This window comes from Corythoichthys intestinalis, chromosome 19 (assembly GCF_030265065.1).
Source record: "Corythoichthys intestinalis isolate RoL2023-P3 chromosome 19, ASM3026506v1, whole genome shotgun sequence".
NCBI lineage: Eukaryota > Metazoa > Chordata > Actinopteri > Syngnathiformes > Syngnathidae > Corythoichthys > Corythoichthys intestinalis.
The window spans coordinates 25,756,006-25,768,745 of NC_080413.1; positions in this window are offsets into that span (position 1 = coordinate 25,756,006).

Sequence of the window (12,740 nt, forward strand, 5' to 3'; positions counted from 1 at the left end):
AGCGCACCTAATTGGAGTCCGGCGGAAAGATTGTATTTAATTCAAACTTTAAAAGAATTGAATATAATTGCTCGCTTAGACGGGCGTAAAACGAGGAACAGTGAACTATTTAAAAAAGTTCACGAGAGGTTACACGAAGCCGGAATAGACCGGAGCGTTGACCAGATTAGAAACTGGTGGAAAACCGGCTACTACAAGGCAAAAGAGCAAAACAGCAGAAGCGGATACGCCCCCACAAACACAACAAGTGGGTTAAAGTTAAAACAGCAGCACTCCAACGATCGATCTCCATGTTTTGCAACGTGACGCTTTGTTTTGATTAATCTGCGCATGTCAGACGGCAGTTGTCAAACGTCCTTTCGGAATAAAGGCAGTCACATGTAAACGCTGGATTGGAATAGATGAAGTGACATGTAAACAGCTGATCTGAAATTTCCATCCGGAATGATTTGAATCGGTATGAATAAAAGTCAGCATGTAAACGTGGCTAATGATGGCCTTCTGGACAGCAGTGAGGTCAGCAGTCTTGCCCATGATTGCGGTTTAGAGTAATGAACCAGGCTGGGAGTTTTTAAAAGCCTCAGGAATCTTTCGCAGGTGTTTTCAGTTAATTCGCTGATTCAGATGATTAGGTTAATAGCTTTTTTAGAGTACCTTTTCATGATATGCTAATTTTTTGAGATAGGGATTTTTGTTTTTTCTTGACTTTTTTTTGCCAAAATCATCAATATTAAAACAATAAAAGGCTTGAACTACTTCAGCTGTGTGTAATGAGTCTAAAATATATGAAAGTCTAAATTTTATCAGTACATTACAGAAAATATTGAACTTTATCGCAATATGCAAATTTTTTGAAAAGGACCTGTAGTTCTACGACTAGTTATCAGAGATTAAACGCGAAAGTGAATTTATAGAGAAAAATAAATATTACTCAAAGAAAAATTGAAATTCTAGATATCAACTCCGCACACAGACACAGCCACCCCACAAAAACACACACAAAATTAACCAATTGTTTTCATGTTTTTGACAAAGAAAAATATACTATAATGAGTCTGAAGCCTGCTCAGAATTCAATTTTGTACCTCGAAAAACTTGCAGGTTAGCGTACTTGTAATTCAAGGCACCTTTTGTTCTGATTGATTGATTGATTTATTGATTAATTTATTTCGAGCAGTAATAACAAAAAACAGCAAGAATAGGGGAAAACAATAACAATAGTACATGTTGATTTTAACAAAAATTAATAATTGTTTGTGCCATACTCTGATCAGACGAGCTTAATCAACAGAAGCTCTGGTTGACTTGAATATGTTATTCTGTGATGACGTGAGCAGTGCAAATACAAATAGTAAAAAGAAAAATTCTTAGCTGAGGAAGAGCTGATGTAACTCAAGACAAGACAAGCCAAGGCCAGATGGATTTGCAGGGTCGCTGGATCAGTAGAGGATGCGGACCAGAAGCAAGGTGTCCTCACAGCAGGAAATGAGAAGCCTTTTCTCCTTCCTCCAGTCTTTCAGTCGTCTCTCATCTGCTTCCAGTCAACTTAAAAACACTGTGGTCGTGTCTGGGTTGCTACTACTTATTGGATAGAGATATCCACAGGTTGAACAGGAACTATACCGTATTTTTCGGACTATAAGTCGCAGTTTTTGTCATAGTTTGGCTGGGGGTGCGATTTATACTCAGGAGCGACTTATGTGTGAAATTATTAACACATTTTTATATCATTTCACATGTTAATTTGGTGTTTTGGAGTGACACTGATGGTTTGCTAAACTTGTTAGCATGTTCTTGATGCTATAGTTATCTGAGTAACTCTTAATAGCTGTGTTACGTTAACATACTGGCCACGTTCGCATTTTGTTGTTCATGCATCATGTAACATTATCATACTGTACACTTATTCAGCGTGTTGTTCTATATTGTATTTTAATTTCAAATTGCCTTTCAAGATGAAATATCTGTTCTATGTGCTGGATTTGATCAAGTAAATTTCTGCCAAAAATGCGACTTATACTCCAGTGCGACTTGTATATGTTTTTTTCCTCTTCATTGGGCATTTTATGGCTGGTGCGACTTATACTCAGGTGCGACTTATAGTCCGAAAAATACGGTAATTACTTTTGAAAGGAAACACAAAAGCATTAATGCAGATAAAGCTAATACCGTATGCATTGCATGTCACTGTCTGTAGATTCAGCTAATGGAGACAGATTTCTTCGCACCTGTTACATTACAAATATTTAAAAAAAAAAAAAAAAAAAAATCCCCACGTATTATCAGATTTTGTTATAATATTTTTCACCTTATGGTAAAGGTGGTGACTGTTTCATTTGAACTTATCAAAAATATTTCTACTTGCTAACTGTTCTTTATTGGGACCCTAATTCCCCACTCCAAATGTTGTCCAATTAACAGTGACACGAAATGCCAAATCACAAGCTTGCAAAACAGTCAGTGTCCTATGTTGAAGTTAGTCAGAAGTAGATTGAAAATCACCGATTCAAGAACAATAGTGAAAGGTCTTCCAATTCTGATAAAATTTCTACTAACGCAGGCACTTAAACAAACCACTTATTGTGGCAATATTGCTTCAAAGGATGTTGGATACATTTTTATGACTGGCTACAATTGTGCAAGTTTGAATCTTGGCATGCTTGGATACTAAGAAGTTTATGTTACTGTCTCTCTCATGCACTATTTAAATTAGGGTGACCAAACGTCCTCTTTTGCCCGGACAAGTCCTCTTATTACGTGCCCTCCGGAGCGTCTGGCCGGGTTTCATAAATTCATAAAAATGTCTGGTTTTTATGATTTTTCACGGGACCAATTTGAAGAGAATCCCTTCGGCCGCTAGGGGTCAGCGCCTGCCTGCGTTGACGTGGCTCCGACAAGTAGGGGCGGGAGAAGGAGTAGATCTTTTTTTTTTGTTGGCAGTTTACCCTATGTTCCATGGGGAATTACCACCATCTACTGACGGTTTGGTGAAAGATCAGACTACAGTAAGGAGTTCAATAAGGAGTTCTAAAAGACGTGGCTCCATACACCTTTGTGTAAGTTTATCTCCTGTTAATGTCGATCACGTGTCTTCTGTTGTATATAGGTTTATATGTGTACACAGAGATGCAGTGTATTGTATCAGTCCTACAATTGTTCTACGTTAGCTTATTTGGTTGAATGCTAGTATTCTCAATAGGTGCGTTTCTTTTGAGTTTTTTTTTTTTTTTTACGATAAATACGTATATAATGGCAACTGTTGACTTCTGTTGGAGATTTGTACTGGTGTAATCTGTAAAATCCCGTTTGGTGTCGCATCTTTGCGCTGCCGATGATTGTAAACTTTTATAGCAAAGTCTGATTTTGCCTCGGCTCCAGTACTCGCTAATAGGGTAGCAATCAGGGAGCTCAGCCGCGCTATACATTATGGGCAATGTAGTTTTGAACTGCTGCGTTTGGAAACATGCTGGTTGAATAGCTTGTCAGTTCATTTCGGTTATTGTTCGCGTACAATCTAGAACATTGAATGAGAGTAAAAATTGAGTGGGAATAAGAATTTGTCAACGACAATTGTGATAGTAATTTTAAAAAATGTTGAGTTGGCACATAGCCTACTCTGTGTGTGTATTGACTGGACTACATTTTCATGGGTCTGCATTTTATTATTTTTTTCAATCACTAGTCAATTTTTTTTTTTTTTTTTTTTTTTTTTTTAGGAAGAATAAAGCCTGTTGAATAACCAGTTGAGTAAAAAAAAAGTGGGCGGTATAGGCATCTGTGATCCTCAAGTAAAATTCAAGTGTCTCAGGGCCGGGCTCAGAGTCCTCTTTTTTGGAAATCAAAATATGGTCATCCTAATTTAAATGATAAGACTGCCAATCTTGAACTATTTACAGGTTGATAAGGAGTCAAAGATTAGACATAGCCTTTTTGGTTGAGAAATACAATTGAAATACTGGATTGAAAGATCTGGCAGATTTCAGATGCTCAGAATATCTTCCCTTCTCAAAGTTGTGTTCTCAGCCCTAACTGGAGCCCGGTTGCCAAATATGGTTTCACAAAAGGCCTGACCATTGTTTTTTCTCCCAACATAATCATAAAAAATATAGAAGATGCAAAATAGACACAATTTTGCATTGTCCTGGGAATATGCTCAAGCCTAACAACTGATGTAAGAGCCTTGAGCCCAGCTCCGGAAGAGTTCTACACCCTTTGCAGGGTCATCGAGGTTGAATGGGAGTTCGCCCAACCAATCTAGATGTGGTTTGTGGATCTGGAGAAGGCATTCAACCATGTGCCTTGGGGAGTCCTGTTGGGGGTGCTCTGGGAGTACGGGGTACCGAGCCCCTTGGTAAGGGCTGTTCGGTCCCTGTATGACCGGTCTCAGAGTTTGGTCCGCATTACCGGCAGTAAGTCGGATTCCTTCCCAATGAGGGTTGGACTCTGCCATTTTGCCTTTTGTCACCAACTCTGTTAATAATTTTTATGGACAGAATTTCTAGGCACAGTCGAAGCGTTGAGGGGGTCCGATTTGGTGGCCCTCAGAATTGCATCTCTGCTTTTTGCAGATGATGTGGTGCTGTTGGCTTCATCAAGCCGTGACCTCCAACTCTCACTGGAGTGGTTCTCAGCAGAGTGTGAAGCTGTTGGGATGAAGATCCGCACCCCCAAATCCGAGACCATGGTCCTCAGTCGGAAAAGGGTGGTGTGCCCTCTCTGGGTCGCGGATGAGATCCCAAGTGGAGGAGTTCAAGTACCTTGGGGTATTGTTCACGAGTGAGGGTAGGAGGGAGCGGAAGATTGACAGGCGGATCGGTGTAGCATCTGCAGTGATGCCGACTCTGCACCCGTCCGTGGTGGTGACGTTTCTACCCTCACCTATGGTCATGAGCTGTGGGTAGTGACCGAAAGGACAAGATCCTGGATACAAGCGGCTGAAATAAGTTTCATCTGCAGGGTGTCCGGGCTCTCCCTTAGATATAGGGTGAGAAGCCCGGTCATCCGGAAGGGACTCGTTGTTGAGCTGCTGCTACTCCTCTGCGTTGAGAGGAGCCAGTTGAGGTGGCTCGGGCATCCGGTTCAGATGGACACCAGCGGGAGGCCCCGGGGACGACACAGGACACGCTGGAGAGACTATGTCTCTCGGCTGGCCTGGGAACGCCTTGGGATCCCGCCGGAGGAGCTAGTTCAAGTGGCTGGGGAGAGGGAAGTCTGGGCTTCCTTGCTGAAGCTCCGCGACCCAACTCCGGACTAAGCGGTAGATGATGGATAGATGGATGGACTAATTTGTCAATTATTGACAGTCAAAAAACAGATACCAATTCTGACTTTAGTGCTGCCCTGTTATTAAGCTAAAATCAATGGTTCAAATCAACACTGTCTTTTGAGAGCCTATCGCTACAGACATATGTGCAATATAAACCTAGAACTGCAGTATTACGAAATATCTGGCTCAGTTTTTAGATCTCATTTACATACTGCTTCTTCAGCCCTTCAATCTCTTTAAACAAGAGGACCAGCTGTGTGTAAACCAGGAAGCTCAGACGGCTCAACATCAGAACATGTTGCAGTTATACAATTTGATGCCTTTGGCTATTTCCACTCTAAAAATGCCGGTGCATGATCATCAGTTTGGTGTTATCGCATCCTTTACTATACACCTAAATAAGACCAGGTAAGGAAAAAAAATACATTCCAGGTTTATTTTTAGCAAGTCTATGTTTTTTGAGTCTCAGATTCTGTATGTTCAGGTGGTGTCCTGCAGCCCCTGCCCTTCATGTGCAAAGGTGGTGTTATTTGGTGGGGGGTCCTCCTCTTAACACAACACTGCACACACACGCTCACAAGCAAACACACAAGCCGTGGTGCACAAGTGTCAGGTGACGGATGAAGGGAGCTGGCAGGGAGGCCATTCATGTAGCCAAGGTTTGAGGTTTGAGGTCAGTTCAGTGGCTGCACAGTCCATCCGCTTCCTTCGAGAATTACAGGATCTAAATAAGACCGTTATACAGCTCCTGTTCAATTCATCGGCACTTTGTCCCAACACTTCAAGGCTGATAGTTCATACCCTATTACTGAGGGAAAAGGTGTTATTTTTAAAGGAATATCAAAGAAGCTTGGCAGTAATTGGTTGGGTCTTTTACAGGTCATTATTTAAAGAGTGTGTGGGTGTGTGAACCAAAGGCCTGCCACTGTTCACAAAATTAAATGACGGAACAGTCTGTTCTGTTCATTCTGTCTATCTGGACTGGGTTAAGAATCAAACTAAAAATTATAGCAGTGGTTAGCAAGTGTGTTTGCAAGGGATACAGTCATGAGCTTGCGCAGAATGTCGTTTTTATGTCGGCTCTTGGTTCATTTTTCCAAATTGCTTCAATATAAAATATCTTCGGACCTGTGATCCTGTGGCTTTTGGTTTTATTTTTATTTTATTATTATTTTTCGGGGGGGTTGGTCTTGTATTTTGAAAGATAAAGGCAACAGTGAAAGTGAAGACAATCAAATACATGTAGTCCCCAGGTTACGACCCACCCGACTTACATGATTTCGACTTTATTATGCCAGCGTCTCATCCGCGATTTTGTCTCCAGTCATTTTTTTTTTTTGTCGCGTAAACAGTATCTCGTTACCGTTGCAGTTCTTTATGTCAGGATCCCATCCTTACCCAGCAGCGTCGCTGCCGTTCTGCAGTTCCTTTCGGCTGGAAGATCCGCCGTCAGGCCCCGCTTCCTTGTTCTCATGTTGCTGCTTCTCCTCCGGCGCTGACTCCTCTTGCAAGTCCCGATCCGTTTTTTTTTTAGTTCAGATGGCGGGCTCGCAGTGAGAGAGGCGACACTGGTGACCTAAGCAGCTGTGATATTCCTCTGTCTTGCCCCCCCCTACTCATTCTACAGCACCCTTTTCTCTCAGCAAGGCAACTCACTCACGAGTAAAGCCCGAATAATCATTGAATATAACAGCATTTAACGTAGCACTAGGCAACTTTTCAACCTTTATAAAATATTTTCAAAACATTTGTGATCATAAGTTGAATGACAACTAGTTGAATGAATATATCTTGAGTGGGTCTGTAATGCTCTTACCGGCACTAATCAACTTTGAAGAGGGTGGCAGGAACCCAGCCACTCAAAAAAACTACAAGTGTGCTGACTGCTTTACGGCATACGTCACTTCTTCCTTTGCCCATTCATTATATTGATCGATCCGAAAGCTTTTGCATGAATTCTGCAAAGATGGCAGGGCAACAAAAAAGACAAAAAGTTTTATCCGTGGAGGGAAAAAAAAGGGAGGCTACCAGGATACTCAAGAATAAACTTTCAGTCGCTGGCGTGAGGCCCCCTCAAACCAAACTTGTCAACGCTGACGAGTTCGGGTTGGGTGGGGGGTTTAGCCACACTAAACCATACAGATGCTAACCATCATATGCTATTGTTTAGTCATCCTTATTCATTCTTCACACAGCCGCTGGAAAAAGAAATGTCGTTTCATCCATCCACAGGCGACACGGAGATCGTGATTTTACCACACTGTGCGGGTGTGTGCCTCAAGGAAAACGCAGTCTACCTTAAAGCAAAACACTACCACTTTTGTCCACCGGCGTCGCTAAAATCTATCAAAACTGAAAAGTTACCTCGTGTTGCTTTAACACAACGTACCTCACAGTGTCTTATATTAATAAAAGAAAGTGAAAAATAACGTATAATACACATTTTTGGATTGTATTTTAGAGATTTGGGTGGTATATAGGGGTACTTAAAGGGTTCATTCCAATTTACGCAGAAATTCGGGTTACATCGCAAGCATAGGGACAGAACTCATTCGTAACCCGGGGACTACCTTAATGACAATCTTTTTTTTTTTTTAAGAAACGAGGCCCTATACTCACTGTTATCTGTCCTGCCTTCCCAATGTAATTTGGCCAAGTTGATCCTGAAGAAATTACAAGATTACTACTTTAAATTGGGTTAGTTCTTCAGTTGCACGCCCCAGAGTACATAATATTCCAAATTTGAGCCTAATTTAAGAAAAAAAAATATACGGTACATGTCAAAACTTTGAATTACTGCCAGGCATGAATTCAATCGAAACCAAATACTGTCATTTTCATACTATAAGCTGCTACTTTTTTCCTTTATTTTGAATCCTGCGATTTATAGTCCAGTGCGGCTTATTTGTTGATTTATTTGGGTTAGTAGGTAACACTTTATTTGAGAGCGGCGTCATAAGACTGTCATAAGACCGTCATATTTATGACATGACACTATCATGGGCATTACTGAATGCTTATGTCACTTATGAAGTGACATCCGGCAATTTTTTTAACTAACTCCATTTTTTTCCCATTTTGGATCTTTTACAGCCATTCAAAAGTGAGATAATTTGCCAGATAACACTAAATGAACTCTGTTTTAAGCATTCATTAATGCTCAGGACAGTGTCATTTCATAATTATGATTGTCTAATGACAGTCTTATGGCGCCACTGTCAAATAAAGTGTCACCAAATACCATAACTAGTAATTGATGAAACAACTGGAACAGCAACTGAAGAAATAATTAGCACAGAACATGAATTTTGATTTAGATTTACATCTGTAGCGCTGCAATGGATACTAGGAGGCATGTTGGACAACAACAGTGTTGGCAACAGTTTGTAGAGGCATTGACTGTCTCCTCCAAGGGAGCAGTGATGGCCAAATGATGCTTCTTGAAACAATGAAGCTTTGCAGCCAATTGGTTCAAAGCTTCATGGTGGTTCATTTGGTCTAATGACAGTCGTATGATGCCGGTGTCAAATAAAGTGTTAGCGGTTAATATATTTTGGTGTGAATATCCCATAATACAGCTTATAGTCCAATGCTTCTTATCTATGAAGAAATGCTGCTTTAGTGCCAAATTTGACGGGTGGCAGCTTATAGTCAGGTGCGCGTTATCGTGCGAAAATTATGGTAGTCTATCATAGAATTAACTGGATACATGTACAGTGCCTTGCAAAAGTATTCGGCCCCCTTGAATCTTGCAACCTTTCGCCACATTTCAGGCTTCAAACATAAAGATAGGAAATCTAATTTTTTTGTCAAGAATCAACAACAAGTGGGACACAATCGTGAAGTGGAACAACATTTATTGGATAATTTAAACTTTTTTAACAAATAAAAAACTCAAAAGTGGGGCGTGCAATATTATTCGGCCCCTTTACTTTCAGTGCAGCAAACTCACTCTTGAAGTTCAGTGAGGATCTCTGAATGATCCAATGTTGTCCTAAATGACCGATGATGATAAATAGAATCCACCTGTGTGTAATCAAGTCTCCGTATAAATGCACCTGCTCTGTGATAGTCTCAGGGTTCTGTTTAAAGTGCAGAGAGCATTATGAAAAGCAAGGAACACACCAGGCAGGTCCGAGATACTGTTGTGGAGAAGTTTAAAGCCGGATTTGGATACAAAAAGATTTCCCAAGCTTTAAACATCTCAAGGAGCACTGTGCAAGCCATCATATTGAAATGGAAGAAGCATCAGACCACTGCAAATCTACCAAGACCCGGCCGTCCTTCCAAACTTTCTTCTCAAACAAGGAGAAAACTGATCAGAGATGCAGCCAAGAGGCCCATGATCGCTCTGGATGAACTGCAGAGATCTACAGCTGAGGTGGGAGAGTCTGTCCATAGGACAACAATCAGTCGTACACCGCACAAATCTGGCCTTTATGGAAGAGTGGCAAGAAGAAAGTCATTTCTCAAAGATATCCATAAAAAGTCTCGTTTAAAGTTTGCCACAAGCCACCTGGGAGACACACCAAACATGTGGAAGAAGGTGCTCTGGTCAGATGAAACCAAAATTGAACTTTTTGGCCACAATGCAAAACGATATGTTTGGCGTAAAAGCAACACAGCTCATCACCCTGAACACACCATCCCCACTGTCAAACATGGTGGTGGCAGCATCATGGTTTGGGCCTGCTTTTCTTCAGCAGGGACAGGGAAGATGGTTAAAATTGACGGGAAGATGGATGCAGCCAAATACAGGAACATTCTGGAAGAAAACCATTTGGTATCTGCACAAGACCTGAGACTAGGACGGAGATTTATCTTCCAACAGGACAATGATCCAAAACATAAAGCCAAATCTACAATGGAATGGTTCAAAAATAAACGTATCCAGGTGTTAGAATGGCCAAGTCAAAGTCCAGACCTGAATCCAATCGAGAATCTGTGGAAAGAGCTGAAGACTGCTGTTCACAAACACTCTCCATCCAACCTCACTGAGCTTGAGCTGTTTTGCAAGGAAGAATGGGCAAGAATGTCAGTCTCTCGATGTGCAAAACTGATAGAAACATACCCCAAGCAACTTGCAGCTGTAATTGGAGCAAAAGGTGGCGCTACAAAGTATTAACGCAAGGGGGCCGAATAATATTGCACGCCCCACTTTTCAGTTTTTTTATTTGTTAAAAAAGTTGAAATTATCCAATAAATTTTGTTCCACTTCACGATTGTGTCCCACTTGTTGTTGATTCTTGACATAAAATTAAAATTTTATATCTTTATGTTTGAAGCCTGAAATGTGGCGAAAGGTTGCAAGGTTCAAGGGGGCCTAATACTTTTGCAAGGCACTGTATACGTTTGGATTTTTACAGCAGCCTTAACAGCAATTTAAAAGAGAACAACACATGTTTCAGTAAGTACAGTAAATTGACTCACATTTAAAGCAGTGAATCTCCAACTTAGCCACAAATGATATGACTTGCCATCATGTTTAAGATAGTATTTGTATTTAATTCTCATTATTTCATATTGGGGAAAAAACAGTTTCAAAACAGCTTCCTTCAACAACCTAAACAACCTTTAGCTGGAGTGATAAAGTTCAAGTGTCTGCGCTTTCATCCACACACGAAGCCTTAAATCGTGCAAAAGTAAACACAGAGGAGTTTGTAGACACCTGTGTGGGAACTATAGCGGCTATTAAGAAGTCTCGCCTTAGTGTTGCCACTTCTTAATTGTTTGCATCCTGAAAGGCAGAATTGAGTTAATCAAAGGCTAAACTGACCTACTGTAGCAACATTATATTCGTTGTAATGACGTTACGTATATCCAGCTATCATTAGGTTGGGTCTGTGGCCATACTTTTTCGTCACCAAATTTAAAAAAAAAAAGACAAATTAGGTAACAAAGAAAATTGGTGGACTTGTTTTGACTACCATGGAGAATTGGTGTACTGCAAGTATTTGACTTGTCTATGACATCGCTCGTGACAGTGAACTTGCAGAAATTTGACCTTGGCCATTTTGAAACAGTTATCAATCACAAGATCAGTTTGTCTAACCAGGTCACCTGGTAGCTCAAGTTAAAGAGCAGAAGTGCTTGTCACATTCCTCAGGCGGCCATCATCACCTCTTCAAGGAGAGAAAGACCTGATAGTGTGACTTTCTCCGTGTGTCTTACAACTAGACTTAAAATAGTGACTTAATACAGTCATGTGAAAAAATTAGGACACCCCATTAAATATTCAGTTCTTCATTAAGAAATGTTCACATATCAATGTCTGATCTTGTTTTTCTTTAATGCTGGAAAAGAAAGTGATTTAATTGCAGGTAAATAACAAAAAATAACATTGTTTTACTCATTAAACCAAATATATATATAAAAATGCATATTCTAACTGAGGAAAAAGTTAGGACACCATACCACCAAATAGCTATTGTTACCCCCTTCAGCTGGAATAACTTCAGTGAGACACTTTTTGTAGCCATCTACCAGTCTTTGACATCGGTCTGAAGAAAGTTTGCCCCACTCCTCAACGCAGAATACTTTCAACAGTGACTGACTGTTGAAGTGAGAGAAAACAGCATGGCGAGATCAAATGAGCTGTCTGAGGCCTTTAGAAAGAAAATTGTAGACGCTTATGAGTCTGGTAAGGGATTTCATAAGATCTCAAAAGAATATAAAATCCGCCATTCCACTGTCCGAAAAATAGTCTACAAGTGGAGGACAGTCTGAACAACTGCCAACATGCCCCGGTCTGGCCGTCCAAGCAAGTCCAAGCAGACCGCAAGATGCTAAGTTTCCAAAAACCATAAAATTCATTTCAGCAGGCCTCTACAATCAGAAAGAGACTACACAAATTTAATGTTCGTGGGAGGTGTGCAAGGAGGAAACCTTTACTCTCCAAGAAGAACATGAAAATCAGACTGAAGTTTGTCAGAGTGAATGTAAACAAAGACCAGGACTTCTCGAATAATGTTCTTCGGACAGATGAATCTAAAATTGAATTATTTGGACACCAGAAGAGAGGACATGTTTGACGTGAACCCAATACAGCATTCCAGGAAAAGAACCTCATACCAACTGAAGCATGGAAGTGCAAGTGTCATGGTTTGGGGATGCTTTACTGCAGCAGGTCCTGGCCAGATCATCCATCATAGAATCCACCATTATTTCTTTTGTGTATCAGAGGTGCTTGAGGAACATGGGAGATCATCTGTGAAAAAATTAAAGCTGAAGCGAAACCGGACCCTGCAACATGACAATGACCCAAAACGTACCATTAAATCCACCAAGGACTGACTGAAAAGGAAGAAATGAGTCCTAGAATGCCCGAGTCAAAGCCCAGATCTGAATCCCTTTGAGATGCTGTCGGGTGACTTGAAAGGGGTTGTACATGCATGAAACCCCTCAATCATATCACAGCTGAAAGTATTCTGCGTCGAGGAGTGGGGCAAACTTTCTTCAGACCGATGTGAAAGAC